Below are 22,674 nucleotides of genomic sequence, written 5' to 3'. Positions count from 1 at the left end.
ATTTTATTTTTCATGGCGTCCTCAACATTACAGTTTTAAGGGCAACAATAGCCTACATTTGTTTACAACTCGCAGGATTTCCATACATGAGCTTTCAACAACACAGAGTGTTGCATCAGCACGAGATCGAAAGTGCGTCAAATCTGTACAGGTCATTGTTACGTCATCACTGATAAATGTTGAAACTGATCAAAAACCGCTGGAGCAGTTCAGTCTAATCCTCCCTAGTGCTGGAGGATTGCGTTTGTTTTCGCTCTGGATGCGCGTTCATTTTGGCAAGGAAATGTGCTGATTTTGCAAGGAGATGGAGAATAAAGAGTTCAAGGTAGACATGTTATTTATTTTTAAATCTTCAATTATATTAATTACTGTGGATTAAATATGGTTTAACAAATGAAATAATGTGCTATTCATGCTGTAATATCAAACTAGAAAGTATATGGCCGGGGAGTCATGAGAGTTGGCTAAAGGTACAGTAGGGTCAAATGGGGGTCAAAGGTTATGACAGCACCTTCATAAATTCGTCCAAAATGGCACCCTATTCCCTATGTAGGCTAGTGTACTACTTTTGACCAGGAGCCATAGAAGGGTTGGCTGACGTCACGAAAATGATGCTCGCGCATCGATGGCCGGAAGTCGTGTATCTTGTTATGATTCTGTACCTCAGCTAACAACAAGCTGCCATGTGGGGAATCGTAGCTCTATGGCATGTTTCAGCTCGTTGTATGGTGTTATTGATACCATGTCTTGTTTTGAGGTGTTTTGACTGATATCATGTCTATGCAATGACTAAAATTCGCTACCTAGCTAACCAACAACAACTGTAACAATGTATTTGAGACGAGTTCATTGTTCAAATGTATTTATGTTTGCATTAAACATTTAGAGACTAAATATAGTTTACATGTTGTCTAAGTCAAACCCTGTCTATTTTGCCCCATAGTTGCATGCCAGTTTTGTTGCTAAACAACCAACCCCTCTATAGAGTGTTACAGTGGAGGTGTGATAATACCCATAAAACCTAGCGGTCAAACAGGGAAATGGTTCCAATCGTTTTTCCACCATTAATTTTTCCCATAGGCGATTTTAGAAACACATAAAATAAGGGCTGTATTTCGTGTAGGCTTTTATTTTTATTTTATTTTTATTTATTTCACCTTTATTTAACCAGGTAAGCCAGTTGAGAACAGGTTCTCATTTACAACTGCGACCTGGCCAAGATAAAGCAAAGTAGTGCAATAAAAACAACACAGAGTTACATATGGGGTAAAAAAACATAAAGTCAGAAATACAACAGAAAATATATATACAGTGTGTGCAAATGTAGCAAGTTATGGAGGTAAGGCAATAAATAGGCTATAGTGCAGAATAATTACAATAGTATTAACACTGGAATGCTAGATGTGCAAGAGATTATGTGCAAATAGAGATACTGGGGTGCAAAAGAGCAAAATAAATAACAATATAGGGATGAGGTAGTTGGGTGGGCTAATTTCAGATGGGCTGTGTACAGGTGCAGTGATCGGTAAGGTGCTCTGACAACTGATGCTTAAAGTTAGTGAGGGAGATAAGAGTCTCCAGCTTCAGAGATTTTTGCAATTCGTTCCAGTCATTGGCAGCAGAGAACTGGAAGGAATGGCGGCCAAAGGAGGTGTTGGCTTTGGGAATTACATTTACATTTACATTTTAGTCATTTAGCAGACGCTCTTAACCAGAGCGACTTACAGGAGCAATAAGGGTTAAGTGCCTTGCTCAAGGGCACATTAACGTCATTTAGCAGACGCTCTTAGCCAGAGCGACTCACAAATTGGTGCGTTCACCCTATAGCCAGTGGGATAACCACTTTACAATTTGGGGGGGGGGGGGGGGGGTTAGAAGGAATACTTTATCCTATCCCAGGTATTCCTTAAAGAGGTGGGGTTTCAAATGTCTCCGGAAGGTGGTGAGTGACTCCGCTGTCCTGGCGTCGTGAGGGAGCTTGTTCCACCATTGGGGTGCCAGAGCAGCGAACAGTTTTGACTGGGCTGAGCGGGAGCTATGCTTCCGCAGAGGAAGGGGAGCCAGCAGGCCAGAGGTGGATGAACGCAATGTCCTCGTTTGGGTGTAGGGACTGATCAGAGCCTGAAGGTACAGAGGTGCCGTTCCCCTCACTGCTCCATAGGCAAGCACCATGGTCTTGTAGCGGATGCGAGCTTCAACTGGAAGCCAGTGGAGTGTGCGGAGGAGGGGGGTGACGTGAGAGAACTTTGGAAGGTTGAACACCAGACGGGCTGCGGCATTCTGGATGAGTTGTAGGGGTTTAATGGCACAGGCAGGGAGCCCAGCCAACAGCGAGTTGCAGTAGTCCAGACGGGAGATGACCAGTGAGATATACCTGCTGGAGCGCAGACTACGGGTGGGTACTGCTATGGTGACCAATGAGCTAAGATAAGGCGGGGATTTGCCTAGCAGTGATTTATAGATGGCCTGGAGCCAGTGGGTTTGACGACGAACATGTAGTGAGGACCAGCCAACAAGAGCGTACAGGTCACAGTGGTGGGTAGTGTATGGGGCTTTGGAGACAAAACGGATGGCACTGTGATAGACTACATCCAGTTTGCTGAGTAGAGTGTTGGAGGCTATTTTGTAAATGACATCGCCGAAGTCAAGGATCGGTAGGATAGTCAGTTTTACGAGGGCATGTTTGGCAGCATGAGTGAAGGAGGCTTTGTTGCGAAATAGGAAGCCGATTCTAGATTTAACTTTGGATTGGAGATTCTTTATGTGAGTCTGGAAGTTGAGTTTACAGTCTAACCAGACACCTAGATATTTGTAGTTGTCCACATACTCTAGGTCAGACCCGTCGAGAGTGGTGATTCTAGTTGGGTGGGCGGGTGCTAGCAGCGTTCGATTGAAAAGCATGCATTTAGTTTTACTAGTGTTTAAGAGCAGTTGAAGGCTACTGAAGGATTGTTGTATGGCATTGAAGCTCGTTTGGAGGTTTGTTAACACAGTGTCCAATGAAGGGCCAGATGTATACAAAATGGTGTCGTCTGCGTAGAGGTGGATCTGAGAGTCACCAGCAGCAAGAGCGACATCATTGATATACACGGAGAAAAGTGTCGGCCCAAGAATTTAACCCTGTGGCACCCCCATAGAGACTGCCATAGGTCCAGACAACAGGCCCTCCGATTTGACACACTGAACTCTATCTGAGAAGTAGTTGGTGAACCAGGCGAGGCAGTCATTTGAGAAACCAAGGCTATTTAGTCTGCCAATAAGAATGCGGTGGTTGACAGAGTCGAAAGCCTTGGCCAGGTCGATGAAGACGGCTGCACAGTACTGTCTATTATCAATCGCGGTTATAATATCGTTTAGGACCTTGAGCGTGGCTGACGTGCACCCGTGACCAGCTCGGAAACCGGATTGCATAGCGGAGAAGGTACGGTGGTATTCGAAATGGTCGATGATCTGTTTGTTAACTTGGCTTTCGAATACTTTCGAAAGGCAGGGCAGGATGGATATAGGTCTGTAGCAGTTTGGATCTAGAGTGTCACCCCCTTTGAAGAGGGGGATGACCGCGGCAGCTTTCCAATCTCTGGGGATCTCAGACGTTATGAAAGAGAGGTTGAACAGACTAGTAATAGGGGTTGCGACAATTTCGGCGGCTAGTTTTAGAAAGAAAGGGTCCAGATTGTCTAGCCCAGCTGATTTGTAGGGGTCCAGATTTTGCAGCGCTTTCAAAACATCAGCTGTCTGAATTTGTGTGAAGGAGAAGCGGGGGGGGCATGGGCAAGTTGCAGCAGAGGGTGCAGAGTTGGTGGCCGGGTTAGTGGTAGCCAGATGGAAAGCATGGCCAGCTGTAGCAAAATGCTTGTTGAAATTCTCGATTATTGTAGATTTATCGGTGGTGATAGTGTTTCCTAGCCTCAGTGCAGTGGGCAGCTGGGAGGAAGTGCTCTTATTCTCCATGGACTTTACAGTGTCCCAAAACTTTTTGGAGTTAGTGCTACAGGATGCAAATTTCTGTTTGAAAAAGTTAGCCTTTGCTTTCCTGACTGCTTGTGTATATTGGTTCCTAACTTCCCTGAAAAGTTGCATATCGCGGGGGCTATTTGATGCTAATGCTGTACGCCACAGGATGTTTTTGTGCTGGTCAAGGGCAGTCAAGTCTGAGGAGAACCAGGGGCTATATCGGTTCTTAGTTCTGTATTTTTTGAATGGGGCATGTTTATTTAAGATTGAGAGGAAATTACTTTTAAGGAACAACCAGGCATCCTCTACTGACGGAATGAGATCTATATCCATCCAGGATACCTGGGCCAGGTCAATTAGGAAGGCCTCCTCGCTAAAGTGTTTTAGGGAGCGTTTGACAGTGATGAGGGGTGGCCGTTTGACCGCGGACCCGTTACGGACGCAGGCAATAAGGCAGTGATCGCTGAGATCCTGGTTGAAGACAGCTGAGGTGTATTTAGAGGGTATGTTAGTCAGGATGATATCTATGAGGGTACCCATGTTTACGGATTTAGGGTTGTACCTGGTAGGTTCGTTGATAATTTGCGTGAGGTTGAGGGCATCTAGCTTGGATTGTAGGATGGCTGGGGTATTAAGCATATCCCAATTTAGGTCACCAAGCAGTACAAACTCTGAGGATAAATGGGGGGCAATCAATTCACATATGGTGTCCAGGGCACAGCTGGGGGCTGAGGGGGGTCTGTAGCAAGCGGCAACAGTGAGAGACTTATTTCTGGAAAGGTGGATTTTTAGAAGTAGAAGCTCAAACTGTTTGGGCACAGACCTGGATAGTATGATAGAGCTCTGCAGGCTATCTCTACAGTAGATTGCAACTCCACCCCCTTTGGCAGTTCTATCTAGACGGAAAATGATATAGTTAGGGATGGACATTTCAGAATTTTTGGTGGCCTTCCTGAGCCAGGATTCAGACACTGCTAGAACATCAGGGTTGGCAGAGTGTGCTAACGCAGTGAATAACTCAAACTTAGGAAGTAGACTTCTGATATTTATGTGCAAGAAACCAAGACTTTTGCGATTACAGAAGTCATCAAATGATAGCGCCTGGGGAGTAGGAGTGATACTGAGGGCTGCAGGGCCTGGGTTAGCCTCTACATCACCAGAGGAACAGAGGAGGACTAGAATAAGGATACGGCTAAAGGCTTTAAGAACTGGTCTTCTAGTGCGTTGGGTACATAGAATAAAGGGGGCAGATTTCCGGGTGTTATAGAAAAGATTCAGGGCATTATGTACAGACAAGGATATGGAAGGATATGAGTAAAGTGGAGGTAAACCTAAGCATTGGGTAACAATGAAAGAGATAGCATCGCTGGAGTCATCATTTGAGTCGGTCTCCGCGTGTATAGGGGAAGGTGCAAAGGAGCTATCTAAGGCAGGTTTAGCTAGGCTGGGGGGTCTACAGTGATATAGTACAATTAGAAATAACCGAAACAACAATAAACTAACCATGTTTGGGCTGAGGCTAAACATAAACAGGATGTAGTACCGTAAAAAGGAACAGTCCAGCAGATATCAGCTGTATATCTGAGTTATCATAAGGTCCGGTGGTGAAGCACTAGTAAGAGGCCACGGCTAGCGTGTGCTAGCGGGCCAGGGCTAGCAGATGGATGGAATCTTCGTGGTTAACGTCGTAACCACATCAGACGATTTCGTCGGCAGACCAGTCGTGTAGGATCGGCGGGGCTCCGTGTCAACACTAGGTGGTCCCGTCCGGTTGACAGAGAGGTAGATAGCCGGGAGATGGGCGATGGGCCTAGCTCAGGATGATTAGCCAGACCACAGCGTCCGTTTTGTTGTAGCTGGCTGGTGGTAGCTAGCTGGTAGCGATGAATCCGGAGTTAAAGGTCCAGTGATTCAGTGATTCCGGCGGAAAAACTGATATGTTCTGGGTCGATAACGCGCTGTGCAGACTGGCCGAATATCCGGTGATCAATGTCCAGTGATTAAAATTAATCCCGCGGAAAAAAATCCAATGTTCTGGGTGAAACACCGCTAGCTGTGGCTAATAGCAAGTAGCTAGTTAGCTGGCTAGCTAGTTTCAACTGGAGATTCTAGATTCTAGATAAAGGTAAGTCGATAATAGAATCCGTTCCACATTGAGTGAGGCGGGTTGCAGGAAAGTATATTTTGTAGAAGGATGAAAAGTCTGATAGGGAAATATGTACGAAAAATACAAAAAACAGGGTATTTACAGGCTATTTACAGACACACAACAGAAACAGGACTGCACTACTTCGCCATCTTGGAAAAAAGTGGCGTGACGTTTTTGTAACCATGTAAATCTCTCTCGGACAAGTTGATGTATTTGATGTATTTTTCTATTACATGTATGACATTTCATTGAGATATTTTGTGTTTTAATGACGCAAAATTGAATTACAGCCTAACTCTGCTTTCTGTTGTCGCCATCAGGCTGCAGTGGTGACCTTCACTACCGTGACCCACAAGGATGAAACTTCCCAGACCAGCCTCACCCTCAGCAGGGGAAAGAGAAGCTACCCAGACCTACACACCTTTGTGCAGGACATGAAGGACGAGTAAGTTGCTCTTTGGCTTCCCCATGCATCCCCTAGATATGTTCCCTATCTCAATTGCATACTCCTCGTGTCCTCTCTTCTCAAAACCCATTGGATGAGAAAGCCAGAGGTCCCGCCCTTCTGACCTTCTCATCCAATGGGTTTTGAGAAGGAGGCGAGGAGATTGAGAGTCTCCCATAGTCTCGGGCCAATACAAAGGACTCAACGGACCAAATAACCAATCAGGGATGTCTGGGTGTGGCCTAGTTCCATAGAGGTCCATCCATAACGTAGTCTAAGATAATAGAGGTAATGTCCATTCATAACGTAATCTAAGATAATAGAGGTAATGTCCATCCATAACGTAATCTAAAATAATAGAGGTAATGTCCATCCATAACGTAATCTAAAATAATAGAGGTAATGTCCATCCATAACATAGTCTAAGATAATAGAGGTAATGTCATGTAGTTCATTGTGTACTTGCATTTATTTACTTTTCAGCCATTGGAATCTGCTGAGTGAGAATATGCGTGCCGGGGTGAGTTATAGTCACCTCTAAAGTAGTTAATGTTGGTAAAATGGACCAAACATTCATTTGTGGAAATCCTGCAGGACCTTTAATCCTGAACCACTGCTTTAATTGACTAGCTTGAGTAAATGGTTCTACATTTTATATCAGTGCAGCCCCTTTAACAAACTAACTCTGTATGGTCTTTTAACATTGCAGATGAGCAGACATGAGTTTAGTGCCAAGTGCATGGATATTGTAGCATGGGTGATGGAGTCTACATCCACTGTGGTTGTTCCCGCCCTTGACCTCACCATGCAGATAGAGCTCTCTGATTCGCCAAGCTCAGGAAGTAATGAGGCAGGAGAGGTGACCTCTCTTGGCCGCAGCGTCAGATTCAGCTGTAGTGGAGGACCCAGCAGGTGCACCAGCGCCAGAACTGCCTGCAGCACACGCACTCCCACGCCTTTCCCCTCCTCTCACAGGTACCTAGCCCTATCCCCTCCTCTCACAGGTACCTAGCCCTATCCACGCATCTCACAGGTACCTAGCCTTATCCACGCCTCTCACAGGTACCTAGCCCTATCCATGCCTCTAACAGGTACCTAGCCCTATCCATGCCTCTCACAGGTACCTAGCCCTATTCGCTCCTCTCAAAGGTACCTAGCCCTATCCTCTCCTCGCACAGGTACCTAGCCCTATCCCCTCCTCTCAAAGGTACCTACCCCTATCCCCTCCTCTCACAGGTACCTACCCCTATCCACGCCTCTCAAAGGTACCTAGCCCTATCCCCTCCTCTCACAGGTACCTACCCCTATCCACGCCTCTCAAAGGTACCTAGCCCTATCCCCTCCTTTCACAGGTACCTAGCCCTATCCCCTCCTCTCACAGGTACCTACCCCTATCCACGCCTCTCACAGGTACCTAGCCCTATCCCCTCCTCTCACAGGTACCTAGCCCTATCCCCTCCTCTCACAGGTACCTAGCCCTATCCCCTCCTCTCACAGGTACCTACCCCTATCCCCTCCTCTCACAGGTACCTACCCCTATCCACGCCTCTCACAGGTACCTAGCCCTATCCCCTCCTCTCACAGGTACCTACCCCTATCCACGCCTCTCACAGGTACCTAGCCCTATCCCCTCCTCTCACAGGTACCTAGCCCTATCCCCTCCTCTCACAGGTACCTAGCCCTATCCCCTCCTCTCACAGGTACCTACCCCTATCCCCTCCTCTCACAGGTACCTACCCCTATCCACGCCTCTCACAGGTACCTAGCCCTATCCCCTCCTCTCACAGGTACCTACCCCTATCCACGCCTCTCACAGGTACCTAGCCCTATCCCCTCCTCTCACAGGTACCTAGCCCTATCCCCTCCTCTCACAGGTACCTACCCCTATCCACGCCTCTCAAAGGTACCTAGCCCTATCCCCTCCTCTCACAGGTACCTACCCCTATCCACGCCTCTCAAAGGTACCTAGCCCTATCCCCTCCTTTCACAGGTACCTAGCCCTATCCCCTCCTCTCACAGGTACCTACCCCTATCCACGCCTCTCACAGGTACCTAGCCCTATCCCCTCCTCTCACAGGTACCTAGCCCTATCCCCTCCTCTCACAGGTACCTAGCCCTATCCCCTCCTCTCACAGGTACCTACCCCTATCCCCTCCTCTCACAGGTACCTACCCCTATCCACGCCTCTCACAGGTACCTAGCCCTATCCCCTCCTCTCACAGGTACCTACCCCTATCCACGCCTCTCACAGGTACCTAGCCCTATCCCCTCCTCTCACAGGTACCTAGCCCTATCCCCTCCTCTCACAGGTACCTAGCCCTATCCCCTCCTCTCACAGGTACCTACCCCTATCCCCTCCTCTCACAGGTACCTACCCCTATCCACGCCTCTCACAGGTACCTAGCCCTATCCCCTCCTCTCACAGGTACCTACCCCTATCCACGCCTCTCACAGGTACCTAGCCCTATCCCCTCCTCTCACAGGTACCTAGCCCTATCCATGCCTCTAACAGGTACCTAGCCCTATCACCTCCTCTCACAGGTACCTAGCCCTATCCACGCCTCTCACAGGTACCTAGCCTTATCCATGCCTCTCACAGGTACCTAGCCCTATCCATGCCTCTAACAGGTACCTAGCCCTATCCATGCCTCTCACAGGTACCTAGCCCTATCCCCTCCTCTCAAAGGTACCTATCCCTATCCTCTCCTCTCACAGGTACCTAGCCCTATCCCCTCCTCTCAAAGGTACCTAGCCCTATCCTCTCCTCTCACAGGTACCTACCCCTATCCCCTCCTCTCACAGGTACCTACCCCTATCCACGCCTCTCAAAGGTACCTAGCCCTATCCCCTCCTCTCACAGGTACCTACCCCTATCCACGCCTCTCAAAGGTACCTAGCCCTATCCCCTCCTTTCACAGGTACCTAGCCCTATCCCCTCCTCTCACAGGTACCTACCCCTATCCACGCCTCTCACAGGTACCTAGCCCTATCCCCTCCTCTCACAGGTACCTAGCCCTATCCCCTCCTCTCACAGGTACCTAGCCCTATCCCCTCCTCTCACAGGTACCTACCCCTATCCCCTCCTCTCACAGGTACCTACCCCTATCCACGCCTCTCACAGGTACCTAGCCCTATCCCCTCCTCTCACAGGTACCTACCCCTATCCACGCCTCTCACAGGTACCTAGCCCTATCCCCTCCTCTCACAGGTACCTAGCCCTATCCCCTCCTCTCACAGGTACCTAGCCCTATCCCCTCCTCTCACAGGTACCTACCCCTATCCCCTCCTCTCACAGGTACCTACCCCTATCCACGCCTCTCACAGGTACCTAGCCCTATCCCCTCCTCTCACAGGTACCTACCCCTATCCACGCCTCTCACAGGTACCTAGCCCTATCCCCTCCTCTCACAGGTACCTAGCCCTATCCCCTCCTCTCACAGGTACCTAGCCCTATCCATGCCTCTAACAGGTACCTAGCCCTATCACCTCCTCTCACAGGTACCTAGCCCTATCCACGCCTCTCACAGGTACCTAGCCTTATCCATGCCTCTCACAGGTACCTAGCCCTATCCATGCCTCTAACAGGTACCTAGCCCTATCCATGCCTCTCACAGGTACCTAGCCCTATCCCCCCCTCTCAAAGGTACCTATCCCTATCCTCTCCTCTCACAGGTACCTAGCCCTATCCCCTCCTCTCAAAGGTACCTAGCCCTATCCTCTCCTCTCACAGGTACCTACCCCTATCCCCTCCTCTCACAGGTACCTACCCCTATCCACGCCTCTCAAAGGTACCTAGCCCTATCCCCTCCTCTCACAGGTACCTACCCCTATCCACGCCTCTCAAAGGTACCTAGCCCTATCCCCTCCTTTCACAGGTACCTAGCCCTATCCCCTCCTCTCACAGGTACCTACCCCTATCCACGCCTCTCACAGGTACCTAGCCCTATCCCCTCCTCTCACAGGTACCTAGCCCTATCCCCTCCTCTCACAGGTACCTAGCCCTATCCCCTCCTCTCACAGGTATCTAGCCCTATCCCCTCCTCTCACAGATAACTAGCTCTATCCCCTCCTCTTTTTGCAGGTATTTCCTGTTATAGGTACAAATATCCATTCCAGATCCACTTAGTGAGAAATACTACTTAGATACTACACAACCACTCTAAAACGTTTACTCTGAATGTTAATGTTTGCTCTGAGTGTGGTTTGAGATGGTTCACAATGCTTCCTTTGAATAATAATAACAAGGTTGAGTTTGTGTCCCAAATTCTTGGATCATATTTTTTATTTTGTTACCATAATCTATTCATTTATGTTGTGCATTCTGCAGGTCCATGACCTCTTTGCTAAGTGAGAACGAAGAGCGATATGTCTCCTCACCTGAGGGTGGCGATAGAGAGATGAGACACAGACAACACTCAGCACCACTGAGATCTGTGTTTGGCATCTCTGAGGACTCTGTCTTCGACATGGTCCAGAGCGGCCAGTCGCAGGGTGACATCGTACCGCTGCCCAAACGGAGTAGACAGGAGAAATACAGACCTAGCAAAATGTCAACGGACGGCAAGTTTATGATGGGTATTGTCGAGTTGGTTATAAACCTTCTCAACTCCAGATTGGCTGAGCTAATGCGAAGTGTCAGTCAGGGAACTCTAGTTCTGCTGACTGGAAGTATCTCAGCAAGTCAACAGTTTGCCCAAGAGATGCTAAGCATGGCGACTTCTAAGATGTATTCCCATGCCATAGAGCATATTGCGCTCGGCCACAAGTCTCCCCTTGAGTTAGAGAGGGAGCTTGAGGCCATCTTGGGTCCTATGGCTGGACAGGTCATAGTCATCATCATAGATAGCATCATCAAGGCTAAAGCCAACGGAGGAAATGAGGGGAGAGCGTCCAGCCCCTTGACCTATTTTCTAACTGCCATTTCGGCAGAAATACAAAGCCTAGTGGTTCACAGATCGGCTAGCAGACCATCCACCAGACTGTCCAACAACGACCCACTGCTGAACATTTCCAAGTCAAAGGTCTTAAGATCAGTTCTGCTCAAAATGGCAGAGCTCTTTGGCCAAGGTCCAAGTGAAACCTGTCTAGTTCCACTAGTCCAGAGTCAGTCCAAAAACTCCATTTGCGACTGGACTGTGAATGCAGGCACCATTCATCCAAGTACATTTCTGTCCGACAACAGAGTGACAGAAGTGTCATCCGATGTTGTGGATCTTGTACTTGAGGTTTTTTGGATAACAGGATTTTTGGATAACAGGAACCCGTCAAGGCCACAGAGTGCCTGCTCCCACAACTCAGCTAGTGGAGCAATAGATATGAGAGCTCTTGCTGGGGACTTGGTCAGACAGGTGTCTGTCAAACTCAGCCCATTTGTCTCTGAGAGTCAACTCTCCACCATGTCCATGACAGATCTGTCATCATCTTTTTCTGACTCCACCTTGAAGCAGTTGTGTTCTCGCTCTGTTGTTGCTCTGGCAACTGCCTGTCAAGCAATGAAAACAGAGCTTGAGAACCAGAGACCTACCAACCTGGCAGCCAGAGACCTACTATCGTCTCTGGTAGAGACCATTGAGGACATGGATATCTCTGACATCCTCCAGGGCCCGTCGGCCATTTTGGAGGAGGCTGCTGTGATAAAGCACCCAGAGATGTCCACCTCGACAATATACAGATCTCTGCTTCTCGACTCATCTCTCGCCTCCTCTAAGATGGTCACTGAGAGCATTATCTTCAACAACCCATGCCCATCAGAGGAGAATGTGAGTATTCAGAAGGAGCTCCCTGCTGATAAAGTTGACATCCTACATGGTCAACCAGTGGAGGAGTATATTGTCAAAGCTGAGCAATGCATCACTCAGGTCATTCAGGATGCAGCTGTGACATATACTGCTGCGCTGGATAAAACCGACACTTGTGGGAAACTGTCGGAAATCCTATCTGTCCATGTTTCCTCAGAGAATATTGAGGAGGCATCCTCTGATCTCTTTGGTGGAATTATTTCCGACCTGCATGAGGTATCTGAGGTCAATAAGGCCTCCATGCGTACGAAATCAGGTCGCAAAATGTTCTGGGTGGAAGTGAGTTCAGGTTCCCAGAAGATTTATACCAAAACCCTGGACAAACTAAGGAAGCTGTTCACCTCCCACCATCTCACTGAGGGAAAAAATACTCCTGTGCAAATCGAGCTTTCTGCAACTGGACTACTTGTAACTGAGGCCACTGTGCAGGAATCTCCTGTAACTGAGGCCACTTTGGCAGTGTCTCCTGTACAGAAGACAGACAGTAAGACCCTTCTAAGTCCCCAGCCTCAGCCTACCAGCTCACCCTCGACACCTGCACTAAAGGGGTAATCAAACAGGTGATCTCGGTGCTGAGGGTGGACACTTCAAAGGAAGACTGCTCCGCTTCCGTTGGGGAGAGCACGTCAAATTCATCCTTCGACTTCAACCAGAAGTTGGACTCGATAATTTCGAAATTGGAGGACCTCACCATTTCGAGTGATGTGACATCAGCCGAGATTGCCACACTCACGCGATCTCTTAGTGCAGCCAGCAGAACCTCTAACATTTCCATCCAGAGCTTTCACAGTGCTGAGTTCCGAGCTAAGGCCAAACACATTGTGAGTGAGACCATTCTCAGAGCTGCTAGCAAAGCCAGCCATTCTTTGCTACAGAGCATGCCTAGCACCACCTTCTCACACCATGCGGTTTCTACAGCCGAAGATATAGTAAATATTATCATGCAAGACCTTGAAAGTGTATCCCAGTACACTGTGGATGACGCAGACTCCTTCCCACTAGGAGAGAAAAAGCTGGAGTTCCAGCTCAAACCCAGAGTTGTCTTTGACAACTTATTGGATGCTGCTCAAACCATGTACCACAGAGTAAAGGATAGACTGAACATCTTTTTCTCTTTTCCACCAGTGTCAGTCACCACAGCCAAATATGTGCTGGACTCCGCCCCTGTGGAGACACTCAGACATTCTAAGTCCGCTGACACTGCTCTTGTTGAGGACAGGAGCCGCCCTCCGTCTGTGAGAAGTGAGAAGCCTTTGTCAAAAGTCTGTTTGGCTAAAAGGTCTAAAGCCCTTGTGTCTTCGAGTGGCTCTTCAACAGACCACCATATAATTGACACATGCAGTGAGGATGTCACTCTGCCCACCAGGAGTATGTCAGTTGTGAGCAACAACAGTTTGAAGAGAGCCTCTCCTCTCCACGGCAGTGGATTGAGTGAAAGTTGCAAACCTCTTGTGGCTCTAAAAGACGTAACAGTGGCAGTCAGCCAAGAAGGCTTTAGCAAAACTGCAAAGAAGACGCTCAGCTTGATCCTAAATGTGATCAAGTGTAGAGTGGCCAACTCTGAGAGTTCATCTGTTGGGCAGATTGCAAGTGAGGAGTGTCTGATAGCCACTAACATGTTAGACTCTGTACTGGAGAGCCTTGACCAGTTGCCTGACATGAGCGCTGCCGATGAAATCACAAGGACAGAATCCCATACCTCTATCGCAATGGACGAGACAGGTTCACGGTCAACGCTTGTGAGCCAACAAGAAATAAACATATCTGACACCAATATCATAGTGAAAACTATAATGGACACATTGAAGACGGACGACCCAGAGATGACTTCAGCAGAAGAACATCTGGATAGGCTCCTGTCAGTTGAAGCCCTTCAAGCCCATCTGGCAACCTGATCGCAAAGGTCCATGGTCTCATTCAGGAGATAACCATAAACCGCCAGCTTCAATCCATGGTTGGCCACAGAAGCCTCTCTCAACCAGCGCTGCCTAAACCAGCCCTGAGGAAGCTGTCAAAGGACGATGCCTCAGAGCTCATTTACAACTTTGCCCAGACTTCTGTTAGGAGACTCCTGGGGCAGTGTATGGGAAGGCCTATGCCACCATCGGCTGAAATGGTTTTGGATCAGGTCATCAAGTTGATGACAGACGTGGTGATGGACAGCCTGACTTATGTGTCCAAGTCTACAATGGAGGATGGTAAGTGAAAGTACCTATTTTCATCTGCATAGGACTTAATTGTAACATGATGCTCAATACATTGCGTTTTATGATGTGAAATTCACTGGTTGTGTCCAAAATGGCACCTTCTTCCATATTTAGTGTACTACTTTTGACCAGACCCTATGGGCCCTGGTCAAAAGTAGTGCACTATAAAGTGAAGAGAATGCCATTTGGGATGCAGTGACTGACTTCAATGGCTGCGTCCTCTTCTCCCAGTTATTGTACACAGGTCGGTCACACTAGCGTGCTCTTCTCACTCAGACACCAGCAATGCCACAAGTGACATCACTCATGGTGTTGTAGCTGACCTTAATGCTACTGAGGAATTCCCTGCCAGGAGCCTTAGCCCGGCTGATGTAAAGGCTGACGGCATGGCCCGTCTTCCCTCTGCCAGAGGGGAAGAGACTAAGAAGAACAGGAAGTGGCGTTTCCTACCGAAAATGCATAAGTTTCCAAAGATCATGATTAAGGTAGGGTGCTCTGTGTTTTGAGATTACCTCTGTAAGGCAGGGCTGAAATTTACCCTACAGATTCACTACACCCCTATTGTCTCTCAGCATTAGAACAAAACTGTTGTCATTGTCTTTAGGAGGTTGAGTGAGGACACTGTAATGCAATCCTAATACACATGGGAGAGTCCCAAATGGCACCCTATTCCCTATATAGTGCACGACTTTTTACCAGAGCTCTCTGGGCCCTTGTCAAAAGTAGTGCCTTACGTAGCGAATAGGGTGCCTTTTAGGATGCACACTCTGTATTTTACACAGGCTCAGTTGTCCTGATGTGTTTTGTCAACAGCTGTTCAAGACAAAAGGGGAACCGAAGAGACACCCTGAACAGGATGCGCTGCCTACCAAACATCTCAGAGAGACTCATATTTCACAGGGTAAGTGATAAGCATCGATAATGTCATATTGATGTATCACCCTATGACAAGCTTGTTAAAACAGTGACAACAGATACAGGCATACCGACGGTTAGACATGCAGACAGACAGGCAGACTGACAGGCAGACGGACGGGCAGACAGACATACAGGCAGACAAAAAGACAGGCAAACAGGCAGACAGACAGACGGACAGGCAGACGGACAGGCAGGCAGGCAGGCAGACAGACAGACTGACGGACAGACAGACAGACAGACAGACAGGCAGACAGGCATACAGACGGACAGACAGGCAGACGGACAGACAGGCAGACAGGCAGACAGACGGACAGGCAGACGGACAGACGGACAGACACAAACACACACATTCATTTTCTGATTATGAAATGTTCTCATGACAGATGCTGAGTGTGAGGTTCCAGAGGTTCCATCCACTTCCCCACCCAAGGAGGACCTGACAACCACACCGGCCCCTGCTCCCCAGGAGTCCCAGTCCCGTAAACGCCCACTCATAGTCAGGGTGTTACACGCTCTCTCCAGAGCCATCTCCAAACCATTCACAGGAGCTTCTGGGAAGAAGAATTAGCCAAATGCCTGATTTTATTAATATGATATTTTAATCAGAGCCTTTATTTAATAAAACATTACTGCATTGATTTCTGTCTATAGTAGTCTTCATGTATGTGCAAGATAACGGTAAAGTACTTCAAACCACATAGTCAAAAGTATTCATAGTGAAGTACCGTTTATGATTATTGATTGTGGAAATACACATAATACAGAAAAGTTGTTGTCACATATAAAGACAGACATAAAGGAGAACTCCGTAGACCAGTCACATTCTCAAGCCATAACTAAATCCATGAATGGATCTCCTATAAGATGACAGGAGAACATTTGTAACACTTTCTATGAAGCCTATATCTATAATGCATACACTCAAGTCATTTACATTTTACATTTTAGTCATTTAGCAGAAGCTCTTATCCAGAGCGACTTACAGTTAGTGAGTGCATACATTTTTTTTTTCATACTGTCATACACTCATAATGACTTAACTGAGTTAAGTGTTAAGTAAAGTGCAGTTATAAACACATAATGAGGGCTTATTATGTATTTCTTGCAATAAAAAAAGAAAAATGCTACTAGTTTATTAAATATTCATGACTGCTATTGCACGGCTAATGTCCACACTTCTGTACAATAGGGGGCAGTAATGCACCATAACGTTGGATGCCAACTGCCTATAAACCCCACTGAAGAAGAAAAAGCTACTCATGTAATGCATGCTGGAAAGCAGACAAAACTAATGATTTGCAAGAGATCTAAACACGATTTATAAGCTACTGAACAACAAGTCCAAGAAATCATTGCTAACCGCGTTTGCACTTTGAACAGATTTCTCGACAATAATAATGGAAGATGTGACTGGGGCTCAGCTCATTGCAGAGGCACTAAAAGCTCAGGTGAAGTGTGTGCAATATATATAAAACAGTGTTATACTGTGTAACCGTGTTGCTAATAATATATTAGTCACTGATCATGTCCTTGGCAGTGAGAATGTAACACTATGAGTTGTGAAAGTGTGCCATAGGTCATTGCACTGGTATAGCTAACTATTAATATTGTTGTAGAAAAACATTTAGATGTTTATGTGGAATAGTATATGTTAACACCCTTGTTGATGCATGCCAATGTGTGTGTCAATGCAAAGAAAATCTAAACTACATTGTAACAATTCATATACAATTCAGTATGAAAATGTATGCACTCACTAACTGTAAATCGCTCTGGATAAGAGCGTCTGCTAAATGACTAAAAATGTTTAAAAAAAGGTAAATATACTGTATCTACATGTAACTCTCTACAGAATGTAGAATATATGTTTGGAATAGTTGGTGTTCCAGTCATTGAAGTAGCTAAGGCAGCTCAAGCCTCAGGAATCAAGTATGTGGGAATGCGCAATGAACAAGCCATAAGCCACCTTTTTATTACTAAACCAGCTCTCCCCAAATCATGTGATATTAACTACCCGTACATAGACTACAGGAGCGTGTAGTGTGTGAGGGTCAGTTTCATAGCTTTTTTGCATTGCTAATTATGTCTGCCTGTCTGTCTGACCCTTTGTGTGTCTGTCTGCCTGTCTTCCTGTCTGTCCCTCTGTCTGTCTGTTCCTCTCCAGTCCAGGTGCGTGTCTGGTTGTGTCTGGACCGGGACTCATCCATGCACTTGGTGGAATGGCCAACGCTAACATGAACTGCTGGTATGCTAGAACTCCACAAACAGAAGACCCTACTACTCATGTTCAGTGGTCCTTTCAAAAGAAGGGATGCTATCCGCACACTGCAAAAAATGATCTGAGGACTCCAAACTATCTCAGATTGTCAGTTGATGTCATTGTGTGATACCTCTCTCTCTGTAGGCCTGTGATTGTTATTGGAGGCTCCTCCGATCAAAACCAAGAGACCACTGGGGCGTTTCAAGAGTTTCCACAGGTACCGATTGAACCATGATATTTATGACTTTTGAACATTAGGGGGTTGTTTCCCAGGACACAGATTAAGCCTAGTCATGGCCTAAAAAGCAAACTCAATAGAGAATCTCTGTCTGGGAAACTGGCCCTAGCAGTTTAATTGCTGAAAGAGGAAATAATTTGTTATTTGTGGTCCTCTTTCTCTGTCAGGTGGAGGCATGCAGATTGTACAGTAAGTTCTCTGCTAGGTCTAGCAGTCTGGATATGATCTCCTCAGTGGTAGAGAAGGTATACAGTCTACTCTGACTCCCTCTGTGTAGTCCTCTTCATATCATTTGGTATCACCTGCAATTGTCTTTTTTCTGACCTCTAATTTTCCAGCTTAGCAAGGTACCTTAACTGCTTCATAAGAGCACAGCACAGCCTTAATTGATCTGAATTTAAGGGTGTTTGGTATGTCTAAGGCAGCACGCACTAGCATGTATGGACGTCCAGGTGCTGTATACGTAGACATATCTGGGGACATGGTCAATGCTAAATTGGACAGGAGCAGAGCCAGGTTAGTGGCCATCACTGTCTTTCATCCATTTAAAATGTATACTAATGTGTTACTGTTGAATATGTATACCTCTGAATTCACATCACCGTAGTCATTTTTATTTTATCTTGTTATACCTTTTAACGTCTGAAGTGAACCAGAAATTAAATTACTTAGAAAATATAGCACTATATCAAAATATTCTCATCAGAGAATAGCAATAAGCCTCGATAGACCTTCATGGTTTATTTACATATGCAATAAAGTTGCTAGGTAACATGTTTAATGTTTGACCTATTATTTATTATTTCCTTTGTCAGAGAGGTGCCCTGTAGTCCACCTCCTCCTGTGAGTATGGCTGACCATATGGTGATCACAGAAGCACTGGCGGTCCTGAAAGGAGCCAAACGGACTTTACTCATCATTGGCAAAGGTAGGCATTGCTTTTTTAATAGCCAGATAATCTGGGGGAAACAGAACTAAAATCTTGCATAATTGCGTCAGATACTTGGATAAGGTCTGGGGAGATGTTAAGAGAAAGATACTAACGCCACTTGCGAACTCTCCACCCCCCTAAACGGAAACTCTCTGCAAGTTTCCGGCAAGTTTATGGGCCAAATGTCCCCTCCCGTTCTGAAATTGAAAAGATGCGAGCACCTGCGAAATCGGGATTTGTCCAAATGATTAGTGGTGAAAAATCAGCGTACCGGAACAAAGTTGTCACATCCCATTCTGTTGACAGACGCTACTTCCAGTTATGTTACGTGCGTCTGTCCAAGAGAGATCAATAGCCAGCTGAGACGCACTGTAACACATATAGCACTGTACCACGGTTCAGTTGAAAACTGGGCCACGTTCAGTCGACAAATGTTGTTGACATGATTTCTCATTCTACCTGTCTGAGAGGCACGTTCGTTCTACATGCTATATTTCTATCTGAACGTTGCACAACGTTTTGCTCAGCTGAATGCATCCCAGTTGTGAAGACCAGTCTGTTGAAATCCGTGTGGCAGTGCCCTCTGTCTGTGTCCCTCTGCAGGTGCAGCCCATGGAAGAGCAGAGGGGGCTCTGAAGGAGCTGGTGGAGGGGTGTGACCTTCCCTTCCTGCCCACCCCCATGGGTAAAGGGGTGCTGCCTGACGATCACCCCAACTGTGTTGCTGCTGCCCGCTCCAGGTCAGCCTCTCCTTCTCTCAGCTGGCATCATATTCATGTACAGACCATTGACTGTATAAGTAGGACCAAGAATTTCCCTGACCATTTGAACGGACCACGAAACTCCTGAAATCCCTATCTATAACTAGTCTCTCCTGGCCAGGTCATGTCAATGTAAACTGGTGTCAATCAAACAACTACACTACTCCTATAACTAGCCTCTTTTCATTACATTTTGTTTTGTCCCTGCTCTCCTCCTCCTCTCTTCCTATCCTCCTCCTCTCTTCCTATCCTCCTCCTCCTCTCTTCCTCCTCCTCCTCCTCTTCCTATCCTCCTGGTTCTATGGTCTTGGTGGGGACTGCAGAGCTCTGCTCCAGTCTGATGTTGTGGTCCTACTTGGTGCCAGACTCAACTGGATCCTGCACTTTGGCCTTCCCCCCAGGTTTGACACCCAAGTAAAGGTCATCCAGCTAGGTCAAAGGTCACCAGTAGGGTTTCTTTTTTTTCCTTCTTTTTTTCGGATTCCAGATTTTCTGCTTATTCCGTTCTGATTTCTGGAATCTTCCAACAGGGATTTCTGGGAATTTGGGGAAAGTAACTGTAATTTTGCAACCCTAGTCACAGGTCATTTCATAGTGAACTACATTTCATTGTAACCAGGTATAAAGGTATTTGACTCAGTCTATTGGATTTAGTCTATCAATTATATAGCTTCTCTATAAGTCTTTGTGGTCTCTCCAAATAATGTCATGGCTGTCTTAGTGCTGTACAGTACATCTATATTTAAGCAATAAGGCCCGAGGGGGTGTGGTATATGGCCAATATACCACGTCTAGGGGCTGTTCTTAAGCACGATGCAACGCAGAGTGCCTCGACGATACAGCCCTTAGCCGTGGTATATTGGCCCTATACCACAAACCCCAGAGGTGCCTTATTGCTATTATAAACTGGTTACCAACGTAATTCGAACAGTCAAAATAAATTTCAAATCAAATCAAATCAAATTTTATTGGCCACATGCGCCGTAATACAACAGGTGCAGACATTACAGTGAAATGCTTACTTACAGCCCTTAACCAACAGTGCATTTATTTTAAACAAAAAAGTAAAAATAAAACAACAACAAAAAAAGTGTTGAGAAAAAAAGAGCAGAAGTAAAATAAAATAACAGTAGGGAGGCTATATATACAGGGGGGTACCGGTGCAGAGTCAATGTGCGGGGGCACCGGCTAGTTGAGGTAGTTGAAGTAATATGTACATGTGGGTAGAGTTAAAGTGACTATGCATAAATAATTAACAGAGTAGCAGCAGCGTAAAAGGATGGGGTGGGGGGGCAGTGCAAATAGTCCGGGTAGCCATGATTAGCTGTTCAGGAGTCTTAAGGCTTGGGGGTAGAAGCTGTTGAGAAGTCTTTTGGACCTAGACTTGGCACTCCGGTACCGCTTGCCGTGCGGTAGCAGAGAGAACAGTCTATGACTAGGGTGGCTGGAGTCTTTGACAATTTTGAGGGCCTTCCTCTGACACCGCCTGGTATAGAGGTCCTGGATGGCAGGAAACTTGGCCCCAGTAATGTACTGGGCCGTACACACTACCCTCTGTAGTGCCTTGCGGTCGGAGGCCAAGCAGTTGCCATACCAGGCGGTGATGCAACCAGTCAGGATGCTCTCGATGGTGCAGCTGTATAATTTTTTGAGGATCTGAGGACCCATGCCAAATCTTTTCAATCTCCTGAGGGGGAATAGGCTTTGTCGTGCCCTCTTCACGACTGTCTTGGTGTGTTTGGACCATGATAGTTCGTTGGTGATGTGGACACCAAGGAACTTGAAGCTCTCAACCTGTTCCACTACAGCCCCGTCGATGAGAATGGGGGCGTGCTCAGTCCTCTTTTTTTTCCTGTAGTCCACAATCATCTCCTTTGTCTTGGTCACGTTGAGGGAGAGGTTGTTATCCTGGCACAACACGGCCAGGTCTCTGACCTCCTCCCTCAACGTGACCCATGTTATACGGTCAGATATACCACAGCTTTCAGCCAATCAGCATTCAGGGCTCGAGTCACCCGGTTTATAAAAGGGAACGTGTGTGTGTCAGCCTTAGCATTATGTGGTGGTGCCTGGTTATTTCTGTTGTGTTTAGCTTGAGGTTTGGCCACTCCTCCAGCTGCTGTTACATGTGTCACGCACGGCGCTCTTCCTGTCGTGTCGTTGCTGGTATGTTGTAGTAACGTTCCACATACGTTATTTATGTCAAGGTCAATGTCAAGGTTGATCTGTGTGCTGAGGAGATGGGGAACAACGTGCAACCTGCTGCTGCTCTCCTGGGGGACATCAATACTATTGTCAAGCAGGTAACACAACACAGTCCTGGGGGACTGGAGATCCTGGTTTGAATCCAGGCTCTGTCGTAGCCGGCCGCGACCGGGAGACCCATGGGGCGGCGCACAATTGGACCAGCGTCGCCTAGGGTAGTGGAGGGAATGGCCGGCTCAGTTTGTAGAGCATGGTGTTTGCAACGCCAGGGTTGTGGGTTCGATTCCCACGGGGGGTATGAAAAAAAAAAGTTACGTATGCACTACCTGTAAGTCGCTCTGGATAAGAGCGTCTGCTAAATGACTTAAACATGTTAAATGTAGAGGGCCCCGTAAACAGTTCCACAAACGTCAGCATGAGTGCGCTGACTGTGGAAGCACTAATCACTGGACCAAAGCTCACTGTCAGATGCACCAGCTGTGCGTCAAGTGCTTTTCTCCGGGCCACATGAGCTTTGACTGTAGTGAGGCTGGGCAGCGACAGAACCCTGGATGTGGACAGACTGGCAGGTCTCAGGAAAACTAGAAAGCCTCCGTTCTGAGGAGGGCAATGTGGGGCATTCTTATTTTTCCTCCACTGATGATGATATCCAATCTGTTTATTCTTACTTTTGTGAGTCAGTACCCAAGAACAACACAGTCATTTTTCAGAACACAATGAGAATTAATCAGAAAGACAGTTTGTTTTACACCACTGTGCTAGTACAGGATAAAGTTGAGCTGAAGGGGATGTTAGATAGTGGGTCCATG

At 47.0% G+C, this 22,674-nt stretch overlaps 2 pseudogenes across 2 annotated transcripts in view; both read left to right on the top strand.

Annotated features, from left to right (window-relative positions):
- Positions 1 to 17,883, top strand: part of LOC311121748 (serine/threonine-protein phosphatase 6 regulatory ankyrin repeat subunit A-like) — a 43,455-nt pseudogene extending 25,572 nt beyond the window's left edge. The window contains exon 25 of the transcript in view: positions 17,876 to 17,883. The product of the transcript in view is annotated as a serine/threonine-protein phosphatase 6 regulatory ankyrin repeat subunit A-like (transcript). The remainder of the gene's footprint in view (positions 1 to 17,875) is intronic.
- The window catches only part of LOC311121744 (2-hydroxyacyl-CoA lyase 1-like), a 73,058-nt pseudogene extending 51,095 nt beyond the window's left edge, over positions 1 to 21,963 (top strand). The window contains exons 9-10 of the transcript in view: positions 19,984 to 20,089; positions 21,880 to 21,963. The product of the transcript in view is annotated as a 2-hydroxyacyl-CoA lyase 1-like (transcript). The remainder of the gene's footprint in view (positions 1 to 19,983; positions 20,090 to 21,879) is intronic.
- Positions 21,964 to 22,674: the final 711 nt, after the last annotated feature.

The sequence above is a fragment of the Coregonus lavaretus genome (genome assembly GCF_964263955.1).
Source record: "Coregonus lavaretus genome assembly, contig: HAP1_SCAFFOLD_507, whole genome shotgun sequence".
Taxonomy (NCBI): domain Eukaryota; kingdom Metazoa; phylum Chordata; class Actinopteri; order Salmoniformes; family Salmonidae; genus Coregonus; species Coregonus lavaretus.
This window is presented reverse-complemented; position numbering and strand designations above follow the sequence as displayed.